Below are 24651 nucleotides of genomic sequence, written 5' to 3'. Positions count from 1 at the left end.
TCTGGAATTGTTACACTAGACCTGAAAATAACCTGCCCCTGTAGTTCCAGTTCTGGTGGCACACCTCTATTATTATAACTGTAGATTGTGTCTCTGCTGTATTCTATAGAGTATGTTTCTGGTATTGTTAAAGTGTTAAAGGCTTCTGTTAGAGGTGATAGTGTCACACTTTGTTATTATTGCAAAAACACTGTTTCAATTATTAAATACTTGTTTACAGTGTAAAACTAGGCCTTGTCTTTGTTTGTATTACGCTGGACCCTGTCTCCGTTTGTATTACGCTGGACCCTGTCTCCGTTTGTATTACGCTGGACCCTGTCTCCGTTTGTATTACGCTGGACCCTGTCTCCGTTTGTATTACGCTGGACCCTGTCTCCGTTTGTATTACGCTGGACCCTGTCTCCGTTTGTATTACGCTGGACCCTGTCTCCGTTTGTATTACGCTGGACCCTGTCTCCGTTTGTATTACGCTGGACCCTGTCTCCGTTTGTATTACGCTGGACCCCGTCTCCGTTTGTATTACGCTGGACCCCGTCTCCATTTGTATTACGCCGGACCCTGTCTCCATTTGTAATACGCCGGACCCTGTCTCCATTTGTATTAGGCCGGACCCTGTCTCCATTTGTATTAGGCCGGACCCTGGGTCTTTTGTGATGCCCAATAGCGTGAGCCCAGGCTGGCCCAATAGCGTGTGCCCGGGCTGGAACCGGGGTGCAAACACGGGGCCTGCGGGCTGTGATTCGGGGCCTGGAACCGAGCCCGGGTGTGTGTGTAGCGGATGGTGCGGAGTGTTGTCTCTCGAGCCTGGGCCCACGCTTGGGCTGCGTGACCTCCCGGGATTTATTAACGCAGGTAACTATTTGTTCTGCACTTTTCTGATGGACAGGCGACAAGCCCCACCCCGTGTCATGGCCCGCCCCCTCTAAGCACAAATCATTCCATGCAGGTGGTGCCGAGAAACAGGACTGAGGTAAGGCATATACTGGGACTGGGGCAAGGCACTTCAGCTGGGGGAGGCATGCACTGGGAGTGGGGTAAGGCACTTCAGCTGGGGGAGTCATGCACTGGGAGTAGGGTAAGGCATGCTTAAGCATGGGGTTTCAGAGCTTGAGCAGCAGCGAGTGTCACTGCATCCGCGAGGCTGAGAGCTACGTGGATAGCACCTTTCAGGGATTCGTCACCTCGCAGCATAAGAGTGTGCAGGCAGAGAGGGAATGGGTGACTGCCCAGACAGACATGGAGGACCAGGCAGGAAGTGCAGGACACCTCTCAGTGCATCTCACTCTCTGTACTGGTGGTTCCTCAGGGAGTACAGCCAGAGCCAAGTCCAAGGCATCATGGGTGGCTCAACTGTAAGGGGGGGGGGGCAGTGGGAAGGGGAAGGTGAGAGATACGGAGGGGTGTCGGGCTGGAGGAGGTTAGAGAGATAGAGAGGTGTGTAGGTGCTGGAGGAGGTTAGAGGGATAGGGAGGGTGTAAAAGCTGGAAGAGATTACAGAGGGGGAGGGGTCTAGTGCTGGAGAAGGTTACAGAGGGGGAGGATTGTAATGCTGGAGGGGGTTACAGAGATAGAGAGAGGTGTAGGACCTGCAGGAGGTTAGAGATAGGGCGGGGTTTAGGGCTGGAGGAGATTAGTGAGGGAGGGATGTAGGGGATGGAGGTTACAGAGATAGGGAGGGGTTTAGGGCTGGAGGAGGTTTTCGAGAACAGGATGAGTGTAAGGGCTGGAGGAGGTTAGAGAGAGAGATGTTTGTAGGGTCTGGAGGAGATTACAGAGATAGGGAGGGTTGGAAGGCTGCAGCTGGTTACAGAGATAGGGAGGTGTGCAGTGCTGGATGAGGTTACAGAGATAGGAAGGGGCTGGAGGAGATTGCAGAGATAGGGAAGGTTCTGGTATTGGAGGTGGTTATGGAGATAGGGAGGGGTGGTGGGCTGAAGGAGATTACAGAGATAGGGAAGAGTGAACGGCTGGAGGAGGTTACAGAGATCGGTAGAGGCGTAAGGCAGGAGGTGGTGAGAGATAGGGAGGGGTGCAGGGGCTGGAGGAGGTTTGAGAGATAGGGAGGGGTGCAGGGGCTGGAGGAGGTTAGTGAGATAGGGAGGTATGTAGGGGCTGGAGGAAGTTAGAGATAGCGAGGGGTGTCGGTCTGGAGGAAGTTAGAGATAGGGAGGGGTTTAGGGCTGGAGGAGGTTACAGAAAGAGGGAGGGGTGTAGGGCTGGAGGAGGTTAGAGATAGGGAGGGGTGTAAGGGCTGGAGGAGACTGCAGAGATAGGGAGGGTTGTAGGAACCGGAGGTGGTTACAGAGAGAGGGAGGGATGTAGGCGCTGGAGGGGATTACAGACAAAAGGAGAGGTGTAGGGTCTGGTGGAGGTTAGAGATAGTGAGTGGTGTAGGGACTGGAGGTTGCAGAGATATGGAGGGCTGTCGGGGCTGGAGGACATTACAGAGATCGGGAGGGGTGTATGGCAGGAGGAGGTTATAGAGATAGCGAAGGGTGTAGCGCCTGGAGGAGGTTAAAGAGATAGGGAGGGGTGTATGGGCTGGAAGAGGATATAGAGGGGGAGGCTTGTAGTGCTGGAGGACGTTACAGATAAAGGGAGGGGTGTAGGGGCTGGAGGAGATTACAGATAGGGGATGGTGTAGGGGTTGGAGGAGACTACAGAGATAGGGAGGGATGTAGGGGCTGAAGGAGGTTCCATAGATACGGAGGGCTGTCGGGATGGAGGAGGTTACAGAGATAAGGAGGGGTGTAGGGATGGAGGAGGTTAGAGAGATAGCGTTGGGTGTTGGGGCTGGAGATTACAGAGATAAGGAGGGTTGTAGGGGCTGGAGGAGGTTAGAAAGGGAGGGAGGGGTGTAGGGCTGGAGGAGGTTAGAGATAGGGAGGGGTGTAAGGGCTGGAGGAGACTTCAGAGATAGGGAGGGTTGTAGGAACCGGAGGTGGTTACAGAGAGAGGGAGGGATTTAGGCGCTGGAGGGGATTACAGACAAAAGGAGAGGTGTAGGGTCTGGTGGAGGTTAGAGATAGTGAGTGGTGTAGGGACTGGAGGTTGCAGAGATATGGAGGGCTGTCGGGGCTGGAGGACATTACAGAGATCGGGAGGGGTGTATGGCAGGAGGAGGTTATAGAGATAGCGAAGGGTGTAGCGCCTGGAGGAGGTTAAAGAGATAGGGAGGGGTGTATGGGCTGGAGGAGGATATAGAGGGGGAGGCTTGTAGTGCTGGAGGACGTTACAGATAAAGGGAGGGGTGTAGGGGCTGGAGGAGGTTACAGATAGGGGAGGGTGTAGGGGTTGGAGGAGACTACAGAGATAGGGAGGGATGTAGGGGCTGAAGGAGGTTCCATAGATACGGAGGGCTGTAGGGATGGAGGAGGTTACAGAGATAAGGAGGGGTGTAGGGATGGAGGAGGTTAGAGAGATAGCGATGGGTGTTGGGGCTGGAGGTTACAAAGATAGGGAGGGTTGTAGGAACTGGAGGTGGTTACGGGGATAGGGAGGGGTGTTGGGCCTGGATGAGATTAGAGGTAGGGAGGGATTTAGGGCTGGAGGAGGTTATGGACATAGGGAGGGGTTTAGGGGCTGAAGTTGCTTACAGAGACAGGGAGGGGTCTCGTGCTGGAGGAGGTTACAGAGATAGGGAGCTGTGTAAGTGCTGAAGGTTACAGCGACAGGGACGGGTGTAGGGGCTGGAGGAGGTTAGAGAGATGTGGAGGTGTGTTGCACTGGAGGAGGTTACTGTTGGGGAGGGGTGTAGGGCAGGAGGAGATTGCAGAGATAGCGAGGGGTGTAGGGTCTGGAGGAATTTAGAGATAGGGAGGGGTGTAGGGTCTGGAGGAGGTTACACAGATTGGGAGGGGTGTAGGGGCTGGAGGAGGTGAGAGATAGGGAGAGGTGTCGGGACTGGAGGAGGTTACAGAAAAAGGGATGGGCCTAGAGTTGGAGGAGGTTACAGATAGGGAGGGGTGTAGGGGCTGGAGGAGGTTATGGAGATTGGGAGAGATGTAGGGGATGGAGTAGGTTGGAGAGATACCAAGGTGTGTAGTGCTGGAGGAGGTGACAGAGGGGGAGGGTTGTCGTGCTGGAGGAGGTTGCAGACGTAGGGAGGGATGTAGGGGCAGGGGGAGGTTAGAGAGATAGCAAGGGGTGTAGGGCTGGAGGAGGTTACAGAGATACGGAGGTGGATAGTGGCTGGATGGGGTTAGAGATATGAAGGGGTGTAGGGGCTGGAGGAGGGTTAGAGAGATAGGGAGGGAGGAGGGTTAGAGAGATAGGGAGGGGTGTAGGGGCTGGAGGAGGGTTAGAGAGATAGGGAGGGGTGTAGGGGCTGGAGAAGGGTTAGAGAGATAGGGAGGGAGGAGGGTTAGAGAGATAGGGAGGGGTGTAGGGGCTGGAGGAGATTTAGAGATAGGGAGGGATGTACGGCAGGAGGAGGTTCGAGAGATTGGGAGGGATGTAGGGCTGGGGCTTTGGGGCTGGAAGAGGTTTAGAGAGATATGAGAGGCATCGGTGCTGGAGGAGGTTGAGAGAGATAGGGAGGGTTGTAGGGCTGAGGAGGTTACAGAGATAGGGAGGGTTGTAGGGCTGAGGAGGTTACAGAGATAGGGAGGGATGTAGGGCTGGGGCTTTGGCGCTGGAGGAGGTTTAGAGAGATATGAGGGGTGCAGGGCTGGAGGAGGTGGGAGGGGAGGGGAGGGGAGGGGAGGGGAGGGGAGGGGAGGGGAGGGGAGGGGAGGGGAGGGGAGGGGAGGGGAGGGGAGGGGAGGGGAGGGGAGGGGAGGGGAGAAGGATTAGAACACGAGGCTGAGAATTTTAAAATCAGCGCCTCGCTGGGGGGGGGGGGGGGGCGCGGAGAAGTGCAGGAACACAACCCCCTCACTACCTACCCTGCACTGACCCCCATCATCTGTTAAATCACTGGGAGTTCCAGCGACACTCCTCCCACTCTCTCTTGGTATTTATCCACTCACTGCATCACTCAAAGCTTATCTCCCATTGACAGACCGTGTGAGTGCCCTCGTTGTCCCAGAATTGCTCCCCGTGGACACCGACTGACCTTCCCCGTGCCTCCGTCGCCCTTCTCATGTTCCGTGACGGCTGACAAATTCAGGTTGTGTTCCAGTCAGCAAGCGAAAGATCGGGAGTGGGGGGTGTATAAATTAAAACACGCGGTGGGCCGGTGGAAGGTGCTTGGGGGGTCGTGTCCTGCCCACAAGCCGTATGTTTGACACCCCTGAGCTACACTGTCAAGCCCTGTAAGAATTTTCTATGTTTCAATGAGATCACCTCTCATTCTTCTAAACTGTAGAGAATATCGGCCTGGTCTACTCAATCTCTGCTCACTGGACAATCCCCCCATCCCAGGAATCAGTCTGGTGAACCTTCGTTACCATCCTCAATGGTCTGTACATCCTTCCTTAGGTAAGCAGCCAAACTGTACACAATACTCCAGGTGTAGTCTCACCAGGGCCCTATATAATTGCAGTAAGATGTCTAGGAGCAAGTTATTATTTAAATGGAGAAAGATTACAAAATGCTGCAGTACAGTGGCACCTGGGGTCACTTGTGTATGAAGCACAAAAGGATAGTATGCAGGTACAGAAAGTGATCAGGAAGGCCAATGGTATCTTGGCCTTTATTGCAAAGGGGATGGAGTATAAAAGCAGGGAAGTCTTGCTACAGCTATATAAGGTATTAGTGAGGCCACACCCTGGAATACTGCAAGCAGTTTTGGTTTCCATATTTACGAAAGGATTTACTTGCTTCGGAGCCCGTTCAGAGAAGGTTCACTTGATTGATTCTGGGGATGAGGGGGTTGACTTATGAGGAAAGGTTGAGTAGTTTGGGCCTCAACTCATTGAAATTCAGAAGAATGAGAGGTGATCTTATCAAAATGTATAAGATTATGAGGGTGCTTGACAAGGTGGATGCAGAGAGGATGTTTCCACTGATGGGTGAGACTCGAACTAGAGGGCATGATCTTAGAATAATGGCCACCCATTTAAAGCAAAGATGAGGAGGAATTTCTTCTGAGGATTGTAAATCTGTGGAACTCGCTGCCTCAGATGGTTGTGGAAGCTGGGACATGAAATAAATTTAAGACAGAAATAGACAGTTTCTTAAAGGATAAGGGGTTATGGGGAGTGGGCGGGTAAGTGGAGCTGAATACATGATCAGATCAGCCATGATCTTATTGAATGGCGGAGCAGGCTCGAGAGGTCGTATGGCCCACTCCTGTTCCTATTTCTTATGTTCTTATGTTTACTCTTATCCTCAAATCCTCTTGTAATAAAAGGCTGACATACCATTTGGTTTCTTCATTGCTTGCTGTACCTGCATATTAACTTTCAGTGATTCGTGTACAAGGACACCAAGGTCCCTCTAAACACCGTTTCCCAATCTCTCACCATTTCAAGTAGCTGTTTCCAGTCCACTTTGGCTAAATCACAAATCAGCTTAGTAAAATTGGCTTTTCCCCAATTGAGAACTTTTATTCCTGGTCTATCTTTGTCCTTTTCCATAACTACCCGAAATCAAACTGAATTATGATCACTCGCACCAAAATGCTGTCCCATCGATACCCCTTCCACCTGCCCAGCTTCAGTCCCGAATACTAAGTCCAGAACTTCCCCCTCTCTTGTTGGGCTTGCTATGTACTGACTAAAAAGTTCTGCTGGTTGCTGACCCCTCTGCGAAGGGAAAATAGGTCCTTCCTATCCACTCTATCTCGACCGCTCATAATTTTATACACCTCATTAAGGTCTCCCTTCAGTCTCCTCCGTTCCAAAGAAAACAAACTATTAAGAGGGTTGGTGGGCTGGAGGAGGTTACAGAGATAGGGGAAGGGCGAGACCCTGGAGAGATTTGAACAAGAGAATGAGTATTTTAAAGACTGATGGCACCAGCCATCTCACCCAGCACATAATGTGACTCACTACTAACAGGAAGGATGTTACTTTAACTGCTAAAGATGCATAATGCGGGGAAATCAATCTCTGTCCCTTTAACTAACAGCAACATGGAAAGAGGGAAATGAATGACCTTTAAACACCTGGTCCACTTGGCACTGAAGTGTCTGAAACTCATAATAGGAACTCCAGGAAAACAAAATAATGACAAATGTTAAACTGTTTTGTTGACAAAAGAAATCTCGATTTAACTTTAAAAGATGAATTGTTTAACAGGGATTCACACAGACTCACCTGACAGGCTGACTCAGGATCCACCCCTCAAGCACCGTGATTGGTTGCAGAACACGCTGCTCCCTGGGCCCCCCGGCCTCTGACCTCTCTTCCTGTTGGTTCCCAGGGCAATCAATCACCACTCGCCAACATTACGCTGCCACATTAAGTTGAGGGGCTCGGAGGAAAAAATAAAATGATGCCGTGAATCTGAGTTAAGAAATAAAATTAGAAAAGCATGATTAAATAAACGGGGAGAGGCAATATAAACTAAAGGGTACAATCCTAAAGGGGGGTGCATGAACAGTGAGACCTGCGGGTATATGTGGACTAATCACTGAAGGTGGCAGGACAGGTTGAGAAAGCAGTTAAAAACACGTACAGGTTGCTGGGCATCAGAGTACAAAAGCAAGGAGGTTATGATGAACCTTTGTAAAACACCGGTTCGGCCTCAACTGGAGCATTGTGTCCAATTCTGGGCACCACACATTAGGATGTGAAGGCCTTAGAGAGGGTGCAGAAAAGATTGACAAGAATGATTCACGAGATGAGGTACTTCAGTTCCGTGGATTGACTGGAGAAGCTGGGGTTGTTCTCCTTGGAGCAGAGAAGGTTAAGAGGAGAATTGCTAGAAGTGTTCAAAATCATGAGGGGTCTGGACAGAGTAGATAGAGAGATACTGTTCCCATTGGTGGAGGGGTCGAGAACCAGAGGAGACGGAAAGGTGAATGGCAAAATAACCAAAGGTGACATCAAAAAAATCTACTTTATGCAGCGAGTGGTTAGGATCCAGAATGCACGGCCTGAAAGGGTGGTGGAGGAAGACTCAATCACAGCTTTCAAAAAAAAAAAACAAGTTGGATAAGTATCTGAAAAAAAACATTTTGCAGGGCCGGGGAAAGGGAGTAGGCAAGGGTTCGATGGGCCAAATGGCCTTCCGTGCTGTAACCATTCTCTGATTGTGTGAGCAGAACCACTCTGTTCCCTGACTCAATCTAAAGCCTTCCCGATTGTGAACACCTCTGTTAAACCTGCTCTGCACCTTCACTGCTCCAAGGAGAACCACCCCAGATGCTGCAGCCATCATCTTATTGAATGGCGGCAGGCTCGAGGGGCCAAAGGGCCGACTCATCTCCTATTTCTGATGTTCTCATGTATTCATGTCACTGGTCCCCATCCTGCACCTGCTTCCTGCAGTAAGATGGCCGCCACACATGCTCCCTGCCTTGCAGTGGGACAATGGAAAGTATGGTGATGTCGAGGAAGCCCCGCCCCTGTTGCTCCCTGCTCCCCCTGCTGCCCAAAGCTGGCGGCCGAACTCCCGGCAACCCCCGACAATAACCAAGGCCCGTCCCCGCCCGAAGGTGCCCCACAGCCGCACCCAAATCTTACCGCACGCGCATGTCCGTGAGTCCTCCGCGGGGGAGGGGGCAAAACGTCGTCCGTCTACAGCTAATCTCCCACAATAGGCTGGCCCCGCGCCTGCGCACAACTCCTCCCCGCCTCACATGGGCCCCGAGCTCAAAGGTTGCGAGCCAATGGAGAGGCGTCGTGGGGCACCAGCCCACCCAGCGTGCTGCTCCGCGCCAATCAGTGGTGGGGGGGCGGGGCCGGGGCACCAATCACTGGTCCCTGAAGGTGCTGACTCTGGCCAGGTTCAGTTCTACACTCACTGGTTCCCCTCCCCTGAAGGTACTGACTCTGGCTGGGTTCAGTTCTACACTCACTGGTTCCCCTCCCCTGAAGGTACTGACTCTGGCTGGGTTCAGTTCTACACTCACTGGTTCCCCTCCCCTGAAGGTACTGACTCTGGCTGGGTTCAGTTCTACACTCACTGGTTCCCCTCCCCTGAAGGTGCTGACTCTGGCTGGGTTCAGTTCTACACTCACTGGTTCCCCTCCCCTGAAGGTACTGACTCTGGCTGGGTTCAGTTCTACACTCACTGGTTCCCCTCCCCTGAAGGTACTGACTCTGGCTGGGTTCAGTTCTACACTCACTGGTTCCCCTCCCCTGAAGGTACTGACTCTGGCTGGGTTCAGTTCTACACTCACTGGTTCCCCTCCCCTGAAGGTACTGACTCTGGCTGGGTTCAGTTCTACACTCACTGGTTCCCCTCCCCTGAAGGTACTGACTCTGGCTGGGTTCAGTTCTACACTCACTGGTTCCCCTCCCCTGAAGGTACTGACTCTGGCTGGGTTCAGTTCTACACTCACTGGTTCCCCTCCCCTGAAGGTACTGACTCTGGCTGGGTTCAGTTCTACACTCACTGGTTCCCCTCCCCTGAAGGTACTGACTCTGGCTGGGTTCAGTTCGACACTCACTGGTTCACCTCCCCTGAAGGTACTGGCTCTGGCTGGGTTCAGTTCTACACTCACTGGTTCCCCTCCCCTGAAGGTGCTGACTCTGGCTGGGTTCAGTTCTACACTCACTGGTTCCCCTCCCCTGAAGGTACTGACTCTGCCTGGGTTCAGTTCTACACTCACTGGTTCCCCTCCCCTGAAGGTACTGACTCTGGCTGGGTTCAGTTCTACACTCACTGGTTCCCCTCCCCTGAAGGTGCTGACTCTGGCTGGGTTCAGTTCTACACTCACTGGTTCCCCTCCCCTGAAGGTACTGACTCTGGCTGGGTTAAGTTCCAGACACTGACATCATTCACTTTGTATCTTCAGCAAGATAGCCGCGCATGCGCTGTGCTACTCACTGAATCAAGATGGCGGAGCGCTGAACCTGACTTCCTGCTCGAATATGGCTGCCGTTCGCCTGGGCCTGTGACGGGAAGAAAGCCCCGAAACTGCATCCGCCGATATTCCGGTTATTATTGCTGGCTTCCGGCGGGCACGGGTTGTTTATGAAGCCTCCCCGGCTCCCCGCTGGTCTCTTACTCCGCTCCGTCCCGCTGATAAAGAGAATTCTGAGGAGCCTGTCCAAAACACGTCTTCTCCGCCATTACACGCACTGCGCATGCTCCAAACACATCCACGGCCCGCGCCTGCGCACTGAGCTCCTGCAGTCTGGGTGCGGCACCTTTTCCCCCGCAGGGCATACTGGGTAGATAAGACCATGACAAACAGGAGCAGGAGTGGGCCAGATACTGCAAGGGTTATATACAGAGTGAAGCTCCCTCTGTACTGTCCTAAACAGTCCCAGGGCAGGTACAGCACGGGTTAGTTACAATTTAAAGCTTGCTGTACGCTGACTTTCATCAAACACATCAAGCAGGTACAGCACATGTTAAATACACAGTAAGGGTCCCTGCACACTGTCCCACCAGGTATTCCCAGGGCATGTACAGCACGGGTTAGATACAGAATAAAGCTCCCTCTGCACAGTCCCAAGAAACAATCCCAGGGCAGGTACAGCGCAACTATTTTGTTGTTAATCTTTAAATCAAATGCCCCTGATTAAAGGGAGGAGGGCACTATAACCAACAAAATAAACTAATTAAACTTTGGATGGTAAACTTAAATCAAATTAAAATTTGGTTGCTCGAGGTGACGATGCACTCCAGTCCCTCCAGTGCCGACCTCTTACAGAAGGCCGCAAGCGTACCGGTAGCAGCTACAGCAGGGTTTAGAGACAGAGTGAAGCTCCCTCTACACTGTCCCATCAAACACTGCCAGGGCAAGTACAGCATAATTTAAATGCAGGGTAAACGTCTTTCAAAACAGCCAATCCAAAAATTCACAGGACAAGCACAACACAGGTTAGGTACACATTATCATCATCATAGGCAGTCTCTCGAAATCAAGGAAGACTTGCTTACACTCTAAAGGTGAGTTCTTAGGTGACTAAACATTCCAATACGGGAATTACAGTCTCTGTCACAGGTGAGACAGCCGGTCATTGAAGGAAAGGGTGGGTGGGACTGGTTTTCCACATGCTCCTACGCTTGGTTTCTGCATGCTCTCAGTGATGAGACTTGAGGTGCTCAGCACCCTCCCGGATGCACTTCCTCCACTTAGGGCGGAATTTAGCCAAGGAATCAGTGGGGATGCTGCATTTTTATCAAGGAGGCTTTGAAGGTGTCCTTGAAAAGTTTCCTCTGATCACCTTGGGCTCGCTTGCCATGTAGGAGTTCTGAGCAGAATGCTTGCTTTGGGAATCTTTTGTCAGCCATGTGAACAATGTGGCGAGCCAGGGTATCTCCGAAGATGGAGCACGCCGTATCCACAAGAGATGGACACTGCAGAGACTGGAGTGCATAATTTCAAGAGAGAACATAATTTTTATTTAATTAATTTGATTTGATTTGACAAAAGTTCTCTTTATTTTGAATTATTAAGTTGTGTTTTTGGTGCCCTCAAAAAGAAAACAAGGGGGCACTTTAATGAAAGTTTCTGGAGTGTGACCCCCCCCCCCCCCCTACACACTTTAATCAGGGGACACTTGATTATTGTTCTACTTAAAATAATTGTGAACAATGTGGCCCACCCAACGCAGCTGGTCGAGTGTGGTCAGTGCTTCGATGCTGAGGATGTTGGCCTGATCGAGGAAACACCGGGAATGGTTTGATGAGAATGACCAGGAGATCCAAGAGCTAATAAATCGCAAGAACAGGGCATTTCTGAACCTAAAACAACAACCCAACTCGGGACCAGCAAAGCAGCATTACAGGTGGCTTCAGGCCGAGGTCCAAGAAAAAATCTGTGACCTAAAGCATAGATGGTTCGTGGAGCAATCACAGGAGATTCAGCAGCTGGCTGACAGCCATGATGTGTGAGGATCCTTCACATCAGTCAACGCCACCTACAGCACAACCACCCAAGGCACCACCCCACTGTTGGCCAAGAATGGGGAAACACTCATCAAGGACATCGAGGCAGCCAGGACCCGCTGGAAGGAGCACTTCGAAGATCTTCTTAACCGACACTCTGCCTTTGACTCGAGTGTTCTCGACTGCAACCCACAGCATGCTACCCGCCACTATCTCAGCAAAACCCCAGCCCTGTACGAGGTGGAAAAGGCTACCCACCAGCTCAAAACCAACAAGGCAATGGGAGTGGACGAAATCCCCACTGAGGCACTATAGTATGGTGGAGAGGCACTATTGGCACAAATGCATGACCTCATCTCTCTCATCTGGAAGAAGGAGGGCATGCCTGGAGATCTCAGAGATGCAGTAATCGTGACCATCTTTAACAAAGGGGACAGGTCCGACTGCGGCGATTACAGATGAATTGCCCTGGGAAAGAAATCACTTGAATCGTCCTCAACCATCTTCTCCCTGTGGCTGAGGAGCTCCTCCCGGAGTCACAGTGTGGTTTTCATCCTCTGCGGAGTATAACGGACATGAGTAGGTACACAGTAAGGATCTCAATACACTCTCCCACTAGACACTTGCAGGGAAGGTACAGCATGGGTTAGATACAGAGTAAAGCTCCCTCTACACTGTCCCATCAAACATTCCCAGGGCAAGTACAACATGGGTTAAATAGATATTAAAGCTTCCTCTATACTGTTCCATCAGACGTTCCCAGGGCAAGTACAGCAGAGGTTAGACAAAGACTACATCTCCCTCTGACTTGTCCAGCCATTCCAGGGCAGATACAGCATCAGTTCGATATAGAGAAAATCTCCCGCTATACTGTTCTGCTGGACATTCCCAGGGCAGGTACAGCACGGGTTAGATACAGAGTAAAGCTCCCCTTACACTGTCCCATCAACCATTCCCAGGGCAGGTACCACCAAGCTCATGGTCTACAGGGCTGTAGTAATACCCGCCCTCCTGTATGGCTCAGAGGAATGGACCATGTACAGTCGCCACCTCAAGTCGCTGGAGATATATCACCAATGATGTCTCCGCTAGATCCTACAAATCCCCTGGGAGGACTGGCACAGCAACATCAGCGTCCTTGTCCAGGCTAATATCCCCAGCATTGAAGCACTGACCACACTTGATCAGCTCCGCTGGGCAGGCCACATAGTTCGTATGCCAGACACGAGACTCCCAAAGCAAGTGCTCTATGTGGAGCACCTTCACAGCAAATGAGCCAAAGGCGGGCAGTGGAAACATTACAAGGACACCCTCAAAGCCTCCCTGACAAAGTGCGACATCCCCACTGACACCTGGGAGTCCCTGATCAAAGACTGCCCTAAGCAGAGACAGTGAATCCAGAAATCATCCGCAGGCAGTGGAAGGAGCATACGGCAAAGCAGTCCCACCCATCCCTTCTCTCAATGACTATCTGTCCCACCTGTGACAGAGTCTGTGGCTCTCATATTGGACTGATCAGCCACCAAATAACTCACTTCAGGAGTGGAAGCAATTCTTCTTTCTATTTTTACTCGATTCCGAGGGATTGCCTATGATGATGATGATGATGATGATGATGATGACAACACAGGTTAGATGCAGAGTAAAGCTCCCTCTACACTGTCTCACCAGACATTTCCAGGTCGGTACAGCGTGGGTTATTAAAGGTTAAATCTCACTCTAGCCTGTCCCAAACACTCCCAGGGTAGGTACAGCATAGGTTAGATACAGAGTTAATCTCCCTCTATGCCGTCCGATCAAACACTTGCACAACAGACACAGCACGGGTTAGTCAGAGAGTAAAGCTCTCCATAGACTGATCCATCAAACACTCCCATCGCAGGTACAGCACGAGTTAGATACAGAGTAAAGCGCACTCTACACTGTCCCATCAAACACTCCGAGGGAAGATACAGCACGGATTAGATAAGAGAGAAAAGCTTGCTCTACACTATCCCATCAAAAACTGCCAGAGCAGGTACAGCATGGGTTCGACAGAAAGGTTTAGGCTCGGTTTACCAGGACTTGGGACCTGGGCAACAGAAGGCACAGTCACCAATTATAATCAGGGATACTCAGGAAGACAGATATCTCATGGCTGGGGGGCAGGATGGTGGTTGTGGGGCTGGAGGAATTTACAGAGCTAGGGAGGGGCGAGGCAATTTAGGGGTTTGAAAATATTAGAATTTTCAAATCAAGGCGTTGCTTAACCATAAGCCAGTGTAGGTCAGTGAGGACAGGGGTGATGGGTGAGCTGGACTTGGTGCGAGTTAGGGCATGGGAAGCCGAATTTTTGATTAACTCTAGTTTATGTACAGTCGAATGTGGGAGGAGTGCATTGGAATAGTCAAGTCCAGAAGTAACAAAAGCATGGATGAGGGCTTCAGCAGTGGATGAGCTGAGGCAAGAGCGGAGACGGATGATGTTACAGAGATGGAAATAGGCAGTCTTAATTATGCCGTGGATATATGGTTAAAAAACCTATTTCAGGGTTAAGTATGACACCAAGGTTGCAAAAAGTCTGGTTCAGGCTCAGACAGAAGTTGGGGAGAGGGACGGAGTCTGTGGCTAGGGAACGGAGTTTGTGGCAATGACAATTACAAATATCAGAATATTTGACAGGCTATCATGTGCAAAATGTGTGGATGAGTTTGTAAAGTTCAATCGGTTACAAAAACTGGTTACAGAAAGTAAGGGATTTTGAACCTTATGCAAGATGGTTCAATAATGGGGTGGTTCAAAGGATTTCAGTTGAGTTTAAACTGACACACTGCAGTGAAGTCTACTACAACTACAACTCGTACTCAAATGGAACAAGTTTGGAGTTTGATCGAAGGTGAACTAGGTGAGAAATGACATAAGTTAGATAAAGAAAAAGCACTAAAATGGAACAGTCAGTAACAGAACATCAATTAGTCTCCTCTGATCATGGAGGAATCAAATATTCGACAGACTGTGTTTGAAACAAAGATAATTTATTCAACATTTATACACAATATTAATCTCCAGCTCAAGTATAGGGGTTATTAAGATCATCAGAAACAAAGTAGAGCTGCCAGAGTGAACATGTTTCAGTGCCCAATGCAATCACAGTAATTCCTGTTATATTTACAAATGCAGCCTTTCTCCTCAGCCCATTCAAAACTGAGATAAGGAGAAATGTCTTCTCTCAGAGGTTGTAAATCTTTTGGAATTCTCTGCCCCAGAGAGCAGTGGAGGCTGGGTCATTGAATATATTTAAGGCGGAGATAGCCAGATTTTTGAGCGATAATGGAGTATAGGGTTCTGGGGAGCGGGCAGAGAGGTGGAGCTGAGTCTATGATCAGACCAGCCATGATCTTATTGAATGGGGAGCAGGCTCAGGGGTCCGGCTGGCCCACTCCTGCTCCAATTTCTCATGGTCTTATGAACCCAGCATGCCCCGCGCGGAATAATGTGCCGCTTCCAGACTACAGGAGCTCAGTGCGCAGGCGCGGTTCTTGGATGTGTTTGGAGCATGCGCGGTGCGTGTAATGGCGGAGGATACACGGTTTGCACAGGCTCCTTAGATGTGCCTTTTAAGCGGGACGGAGCGGAATAATGGACTAGCGGGGAACTGTGGAGGCTTCATAAACATCCGGTGCCCGCCGCAAACCCGGAATAATAACCGGAATATCGGCGGTTGTAGCTTCAGGTCGTTCTCCCGGTCACAGGCCCAGACTAACGGCAGCCATCTTCGTACAGGAAGGCAGGGTCATCGCTCCGCCATCTTGGTTCAGTGAGTAGCATAGCGCATGCGCTGCTATCTTGGTGTCGAAACAAAGTGAATGATGTCATTGTCTGGAACTGAACCCAGCCAGAGTCAGTACCTTCAGGGGAGGGGAACCAGTGAGTGTAGAATTGAACCCAGCCAGAGTCAGTACCTTCAGGGAAGGGGAACCATTGAGTGTAGAACTGAACCCAGCCAGAGTCAGTACCTTCAGGGGAGGGGAACCAGTGAGTGTAGAACTGAACCCAGCCAGAGTCAGTACCTTCAGGGGAGGGGAACCAGTGAGTGTAGAACTGAACCCAGCCAGAGTCAGTACCTTCAGGGGAGGGGAAGCAGTGAGTGCAGAACTAAACCCAGCCAGAGTCAGCACCTTCAGGGGAGAAGGGGAACCAGTGAGTGTCGAACTGAACCCAGCCAGAGTCAGTACCTTCAGGGGAGGGGAACCAGTGAGTGTCGGACTGAACCCAGCCCGAGTCAGTACCTTCAGGGGAGGAGGGGAACCAGTGAGTGTCGAACTGAACCCAGCCAGAGTCAGCACCTTCAGGAGAAGTGAGCTAGGGGAACCAGTGAGTGTGGAATTGAACCCAGCCAGCCAACACCCTCTGGTAATGAGAGGGAGGAGAACAAGTGAGTATGGAACTGAACCCAGCCAGGGTCAGCACCATCAGCGGAGGTGAGCTAGGGGAACCAGTGAGTGTGGAACTGAACCCAGATAGAACTAGAGTCTTCAGTGGAGGAGAGGGGCACCAGTGAGTGTGGAAATGTTCCCAGCCACAGTCAGCATCTTGAAGGAAGTGAGGAGAACCAGTGAGTGTAGAACTGAACCCAGCCAGAGCCAGCACTTTCAGGGAAGCAGATGGAGGGGAGCCAGTGAGTGTCGAACTGAATGCAGCCAGAATTGTTGGTGAAAATTGGGAGTGGAGGGAAAATAGTCTATAACATAAGAAATAGGAGCAGGAGTAGGCCATTTGGCCCCTCGAGCCTGCTTCCCATTCAATAAGATCATGGCTGATCTGATCATGGACTCGGCTCCACTTCCCTGCCCACTACCCATAACCCTTTATTCCCTTATCGTTCAAAAATGTGTCTATCCCCACCTTAAATTATTCAATGACTCAGCTTGCACAGCTCTTTGGGGCACAGAATTCCAGGGATTTGCCACCCTCAGAGAGGAAATTCCTCCTCACCTCACTTTTAAATGGGCGGCTCCTTATTCTGAGACTATGTCCCCCTAGTTTTAGTTTCCCCTATGAGTGGAAATATCCTCTCTGCATCCACCTTGGCGAGCCCTCTCATTATCATTAAGTTTCAATACGATCACCTCTCATTCTTCGAAACTCCAATGTGTATAGGCCCAACCTACTCAACCTATCCTCAGAAGTCAACCCCCCCATCTCCGGAATCAACCTAGTGAACCTTCTGTGAACAGCCTTCAATGCAAGTATATCCTTCCTTCGATACGGAGACCAAAACTGTACGCAGTACTCCAGGTGTGGCCTCACCAATACTCTTTACAGTTGCAGCAGGACTTCTCTGCTTTTATACTCTATCCCCCTTGCAATACAGGCCAACATTCCATTTGCCTTCCTGATTACTTGCCGTACCTGCATACTAACTTTTTGTGTTTCATGCACAAGACCCCCAAGTCTCTCTGTAATGCAGCTCTTTGCAATTTTCCTCCATTTAAATTATAATTTGCTTTTCTATTATTTCTGCCAAAGTGGTTAACTTCACATTTTCCCACATTATACTCCATCTGCCAAATGTTTGCCCTCTCACTTAACCTGTCTATATCCCTTTGCATATTTTTTGTGTCCTCCGTACAATTTTTGTAACAACAGCAAACTCGGTCACTTCATCCAAGTCATTAATATGGATTGTAATTAGTTGAAGACCCAGCACCGATCCCTGCGGCATCCCACTAGTCATGTTTGCCAACTGGAAAATGACCATTTATCCCGACCCTCTGTTTTCTGTTGGTTTGCCAATCCTCTATCCATGTTAATACATAACCTCCAACCCTGTGAGCTTTTATCTTGTGCAGTAACCTCTTATGTGGCACCTTATCGAATGCCTTCTGGAAATCCAAATACACCACACCCACTGCTTCCCCCTTATCCACCGTGCTTGTTACATCCTCAAAGTACTCCAGCGAATTTGTCAAACATGATTTCCCTTTCATAAAACCATGTTGAATCTGCTTGATTGAATCATGCTTTTCCAAATGTCCTGTGACTGCTTCCTTAATAATGGACTCCAGCATTTTCCCAATGACAGATGTTAGACTAACTGGTCTAAATTGTCCTGCTTTTTGTCTGTTTCCTTTTTCAAATAGGCACGTTACATTTGAGGCTTTCCAATCTGTTGGGACCGTCCTCAAATCCAGGGAATTTTGGTAGATTACAACCAATGCATCCACTATCTCTGCAGCCACTTCTCTTAAGACCCTACGATGCAAGCCATCAGGTCCAGGGGACTTGTCTGCCTTTAGTCCTATTATTTTACCGAGTACTACGTCATTAGTGATAGTGATTGTATTGCGTTCCTCCCTATCTATAGTCCCTCGCTTATCCACTGCTGGGATGTTTTTAGTGTCTTCCACCATGAAGGACTCTTACTATCTGTTTTTATATTTTGTGCTAGTTTTCTTTCATAATCTATCTTCCCTCTCAATCATTTTTTTAGCCGTTCTCTGCTGGCTTTTAAAAATGTCAGAAACCTCTGGCCTCCCACTAGACTTGGCCACACCGTATGCCTTTGTTTTCAATTTGATACCTCCCTTATTTCCTCAGTTAGCCACGGATGGTTATCCCGTCTCTTACAGTCTTTGCTTCTCATTGGAATATATTTTTGTTGCAGGTTATGAAATATCTCCTTAAATGTCTGCCACTGCTCATCAACCATCCCATTCTTTAATCTATTTTCCCAGTCCACTTTTGCCAACTCTGCCCTCATACCATTGTAGTCTCCTTTATTTCAGCTTAGGACCCTGGTTTGAGAACCAACTTTCTCACCAACCATAATATGGTTGAATTTGAAATTCAACCTTATTATGGTCACTCATTCTGAGAGGATCTTTTAGTACCAGATCACTTATTAATCCAGCCTCATTACACAGAACTCGATCTAAGATAGCCTGCTCCCTGGTTGGTTCCACAACATACTGTTCAAGGAAACTATCTCGGATACACTCTATGGACTCCTCCTCAAGGCTACCCTGGCCAATTTGCTTTGTCCAATCAATATGAAGTTTAAAATCACCCATAATTATTGCCGTTCCTTTATTACAAGCCTCCATTATTTCTTGATTTATATTCCGTCCAACAGTGCAGCTACTGTTAGGGGCCTATAGACTCTGTCCACCAGTGATTTTCCCTTTATTATTCCTCATCTCCACCCAAACTGATTCAATATATTGATCCTCTGAGCAAATATCGTTTCTCACTAAAGCACTGATCTCATTCTTTATTAACAGAGCTACCCCACCTCCTTTTCCTTTCTGTCTGTCCTTCCGAATTGTCAAATATCCCTGAATATTTAGTTCCCAGTCTTGGTCACCTTGCAAACACGTCTCTGTAATTGCTATCAGATCATACCCATTTGGATCCATTTGTGCCGTCAATTCATCTATTTTGTTACAAATGTTATGTGCATTTAGACAAAGAGCTTTTAAATTTGTGTTTTTTCCTGTTTTTCCTGCTTTTTTCCTCTGTCCTTCCAACTCACTTTCTATATTTTTGCTTTCTAATTCCAGCTTTACTTCCCTCCCACTGAATCTATTCTCAGGTTCCCATCCCATGCTAAGCTAGTTTAAACCCTCCCCAACAGCACTGACAACTCCCCGCCCCCCCACCCCCCCCGTGAGGATATTGGTCCCGGCTCTGTTGAGGTGCAACCCGTCCGGCTTGTACAGGTCCCACCTCCCTCCAGAAGCGGTCCCAATGCATCAGGAATCTAAAGCCCTCCCTCCTGCACCATCTCTCCAGCCAGGCATTCATCTGCTCTATCCTCCTATTTCTGTACTCACTAGTTCATGGCACCAGGAGTCATTCTAAATATTACCCTAGACCATGTCACTGTTTATAATTACACATGACCCAGTCTCGGTTTATATTACATTCGACCCTGCCTCTGTTTATATTACACTCGACCCTGTCCCTGTTTATACTACACTTGACAGTATCCCTGTTTATAAATAGAAGTATAGAGTACAAACGCATGGATATTATGATGAACTTGTACAAAACAGGAGCAGCTGGGGTTGCAAGGGGGATAGAGTATAAAAGCAGAGAAGTCCTGCTACAACTGTACAGGGTATTGGTGAGGCCACACCTAGAGTACTGCGTACAGTTTTTGTCTCTGTATTTAAGGAAGGATATACTTTCATTGGAGGCAGTTCAGAGAAGATTCACTAGGTTGATTCCTGAGATGAGGGCATTGACTTATGAAGAAAGGTTGAGTAGTTTGGACCTATACTCATTGAAGTTCAGAAGAATGAGGGGTGATCTTATTGAAACTTAAAACATACTGGAGGGCTTGACAAGGTGGATGCAGAGAGGATATTTCCACTCATAGGAGAATCCAGAACTAGAGGGCATAGTTTCAGAATAAGGGGTTGCCCATTTAAAACTGAGATGAGGGGGAATTTCTTCTCTCAGAGGGTTCTAATTCTGTGGAATTCTCTGCCTCAGAAAGCTGTGGAGGCTGGATCATTGAATTTTTTTAAGGCGGAGATAGACAGATGTTTTGAGCGATATGAGAGTAAAGGTTTATGGGAGCGAGGGGGAAGTGAAGTGGAGTTGAGTCCAAGATCAGATCAGCCATGATTTTATTGAATGATGGAGCAGATTCGAGGGGCCAAATGGCCTACTCCCTCTCTTATTTCTTGTGTTCTCCTTAGAGCAGGGAAGATTGAGAGGAGATTTGATCGAGGTGTTCAAAATCATGAGTGGTCTTGCCAGAGTAGATCGAGAGATACTGTTCCCATTGGCAGAAGCGTCGAGAACCAGAGGACACAGATTTAAGGTGATTGGCAAAAGAACCAAAGGCGACACAAGAAAAAACCTTTTTGCGTAGCGAGTGTTTAATATCCAGATTGCACGGCCTGAAAGGGTGGTGGAGGCAGACTCAATCACGGCTTTCAAAAGGGAGTTGGATAAGTACCTGAAAGAAAAACATTTGCATGGCTGTGGGGTAAGGGTGCGGGAGTGGGACTAGCTGAGGTGCTCTTGCAGAGAGCTGGCACGGGCTCGACGGGCCGAATGGTCTTGTTCCGTGCTGTAACCATTCTCTGATTCTATGGTTCTAACTCTCTCAGCATAAGCCTCTATTCACCTCCCTCATATGCTGATCTTCAGTGCATCGATACTGGAAACACAGAGCGACCAATCCAGAGCCGCTCTGTATCAGGGTGGGTGCTGGATACGGAAGTCGCTCCCTGGCCTCCTGTGTGCATCTGTTTGTTACATCAATTTGACCTGGAGTGGAGAGGGGGAGAAGCTGCTGGGTTTAACCCCCAGTACCTCTGGGCCCAGTCGGGACCAACAATTTCTGATGAGAGACCGTCAACGGCGGTGGATTCTAGGGGAGATTAGGTTGTGAAACAGACACTGCCCGCACAATGTAGAAGCGTATTGTTTTAGGAACAAGTATTTCTGTAGGGGCTTTCAATATACAGATTTGTTTTAATCCATTCTTAGGATGTGGTTGTCGCTCGTAGGGCCAGAATATATTTCCAATTTCCATTTGCCCTTTGACAAGGTGATGGTGGGCCTTCTCGAACTGCTGCAGTCCCTGTGGTGAAGGCCCTCCCACAATGCTGTTAGGTGAGGAGTTCCAGGATTTTCACCCAGTGACAATGTAGGAACGGTGATATATGCCCAAGTCAGGATGGTGTGAGACTTGGAGGGGAACTTGGAGGTGATGGATTTCCTTGCACCTGCTGCCCTGGTCCATCTAGGCGGGATAGGTTGTGGGTTTGGGAAGTTCTGTCAAAGTTCTGGTCGAGTTGCAGATGTTTAAATTCCCTCCCCTTCACCCCGCCCACCTCTCCCTCCTCCCATAGAAGCCAGAGTCTTGTGTCGGCCCAGACCGGTTGGTGGGTTCCCTTCCCTGCAGGACATTAGTGACCAGTTGGGTTATTACAACAATCCGTCAGCTTTCATGGTCACTTTTCTTCTGCTGATGGCCGCACAAATAGCCAGGTTCATTCAGCTCAATTTCACAACCTGCCTTTGTGTTTTTGTGGGTTCTCTCTCACCCACCCTTTTTCCTGTTTGAAACTCACTTTACAGGGTATTAAAAGGGGAGGATTTGTCAACCAGAGGCCCAAACCAAACATCACATTAAGATCTGACGGAGTCACTCGATTCATCGGGAACGGAATATCATCGGCCTTTGATCATGGAAGCAAAAAGCACTGTTCACAGCGGGGAGAAACAGTACACGTGCTCTGTGTGTGGACAAGGCTTCAGCCGATCATCCAACCTGGAGAAACACAAGTGCAGTCACACTGGGGAGAAACTGTGTAAATGTGCGGACTGTGGGAAATGTTTCAACTACCCGTCCCAGCTTGAAACACATCGGCGAGTTCACACTGGGGAGAGGCCATTCAGCTGCTCTGAGTGTGGGAAAGGATTCACTCAATTATCCAACCTGCTGATACACCAGCGAGTTCACACTGGGGCGAGACCATTAAGCTGCTCCGATTGTGGGAAGGGATTCACTCGGTCAGCCGACCTGCTGAGGCACCAGCGAGTTCACACTGGGGAGAGGCCATTCACCTGCTCCGATTGTGGGGAAGGATTCACTCAGTCATCCAACCTGCTGATACACCAGCGAGTTCACACTGGGGAGAGGCCGTTCACCTGCTCCGATTGTGGGAAGGGATTCCCTCGGTCCTCCCACCTGCTGGCACACCAGCGAGTTCACACCGGGGAGAGGCCGTTCACCTGCTCCGATTGTGGCAAGGGATTCGCTCGGTCCTCCCACCTGCTGAGGCACCAGCGAATTCACGCTGGGGAGAGGCCATTCACCTGCTCTGAGTGTGGGAAGGGATTCACTACATCATCCCACCTGCTGGCACACCAGCCGGTTCACACTGGGGAGAGGCCATTCACCTGCTCTGAATGTGGGAGGGGATTCACTCAGTCATCCCACCTGCTGAGACACCAGCGAGTTCACACTCAGGAGAGGACGTTCACCTGCTCAGAGTGTGGGAAGGGATTCACTCAGTCATCCCACTTGCTGACACACCAGCGAGTTCACACCGGGGAGAGGCCGTTCATCTGCTCTGAGTGTGGGAGGGGATTCACTCAGTCATCCACCCTGCTGAAACACCAGAGAGTTCACAAGTGACTGCAGGGGTGGGATTCTGCTGTTATTGCTGCTGTTAATCACATCCGGACTGAACCATGTTCATTCTGACAGTTGGGGTTTGTTTCCGCTGATGTCAATAACTCCTGTAACTGGACTGGAGTTTAATATTTGGGAGAAAGACAAATAAATTCTTGTTGCTTTCAATACATTGGTGTGGATTTCTTTCTTTCCCACCCGAGAGTTTAGCATCACCTGGCTGGAGCTCAGTGAGGACAATCTGGGTGGAGGATCGTATGGGGGGAGAACTTCAGCCTGGACACAGTCCTTCAGGGTCAAACTGAGAGGGGCAAATGGCACTTTGGTCTTTCTAATCACTCTTCATTGACAGCAAAGTCGCTATGCGGGTTCACCTTGACATTGTAAGGTACGGATGATATCCACCCAAGGGTGTTTAAAGAGATGGGACGGGTGCTCTGTCAGCCCTTTGCCCATATCTCCATCAGCTCAGTAGAGTCATGGGTTGTTCCCCGAGATTGGAAGGTAGCACACATAGTTCAAGTTTTGCAAATTGGCCACAAGTTGGGAACTGAAGGCCCATCAACGTGACCTCGATCACTGGGAAGGTGCTTGAAGGGATCCTGAGAGATGCTGTTTTCGATCATGGGGAAAGGGAAGGGGCCATTGCAGACACTGAACATGGATTCCGGGAAACATGGTCACGCCTTACAAACTAGCTTGAGTTTGTAAAGAAGTTGTTCGGTTGGTGAATGGGCGAATCCGGTTGACATTGTCTACCTCAAGGTGTCAAACTCATTTTCTATGGTGGGCCTGATCCGATACCCTGGCACTTGGCATGGGCCACATTCAGCAAAAGCTATTATAATAGGAATAAATGAAGATAAACTACATCGGAATTTACATTTAGATTTTATTTACTGCCGCTGCTCCCGATCCCTGGCACCTCTTAGCTTGAGCATTCATGAACTGACCCTGCTCAAACCATAAGCTCAAGGCTATCGGTGCATGGTTCTGCCTGTGACCACAAGGCTGTGTCACTGCCACACACAGATACCATTTCCTCGTTTCACATCTCCATACAAACACCATCACTTCACACATCCTCTTTCTACACAATTGCAGCAGACATGAGCAAGGACATGAGGCTTATTAAAAGACACATTTCATTACAGCAAAGGTTGCACTGGGAGAAATGTTCAGTTACTTTGCATTACAGGCAAATACCGGACAAACCAGCAGCACACTGGCACCTGAGCAGTGTCTCATCGGCCTTCAGGCTTTTCTTAAATAGATTTGCTGCCTGGATATAAACTTAAACCAGCTTTGCAGGCGTGATGTTCTATTCACACATTGAAGGTGAGAGAGATGCTGTGGGGCACACACTCAGTCCAGTAGCTGAAAGTGATTAACAGACTGGGTTTTGTGTTTAGTGATCCCGGGCGTGTTACCAATACCAGCAAAGATGAAGCCCATGGAATAAAAGGGACAGTGGATACTGTCTCACTTTGAGCGAGTCAGAATGAGAAGCTTTAACAACAGCTGATGTTTCACAAAGGGAGACCTCACCAGACCAAAGGACATTGGTGGTGTTTAATGGGCTGTTTGTGTCACTGGGCGACAGGAGGCTATTTGTG

At 49.5% G+C, this 24651-nt stretch overlaps 1 long non-coding RNA gene and 1 pseudogene across 1 annotated transcript in view; one reads left to right on the top strand and one right to left on the bottom strand.

The window, feature by feature from the left end:
* LOC139235639 (uncharacterized) overlaps positions 1-10125 on the bottom strand; it is a 47092-nt gene extending 36967 nt beyond the window's left edge. Inside the window, exons 1-2 of the long non-coding RNA XR_011588487.1 lie at positions 9883-10125; positions 7203-7391 (exon numbers count right to left, since the gene is read on the bottom strand). This is a non-coding gene — a long non-coding RNA (uncharacterized lncRNA). The remainder of the gene's footprint in view (positions 1-7202; positions 7392-9882) is intronic.
* The window catches only part of LOC139235427 (zinc finger protein 271-like), a 136781-nt pseudogene extending 113612 nt beyond the window's left edge, over positions 1-23169 (top strand).
* Positions 23170-24651: the final 1482 nt, after the last annotated feature.

The sequence above is a fragment of the Pristiophorus japonicus genome, chromosome 23, assembly GCF_044704955.1.
Source record: "Pristiophorus japonicus isolate sPriJap1 chromosome 23, sPriJap1.hap1, whole genome shotgun sequence".
Lineage (NCBI taxonomy): Eukaryota > Metazoa > Chordata > Chondrichthyes > Pristiophoridae > Pristiophorus > Pristiophorus japonicus.
Note: the sequence above shows the minus strand (reverse complement) of the source record. Positions and strands in the feature narration are given on the sequence as shown.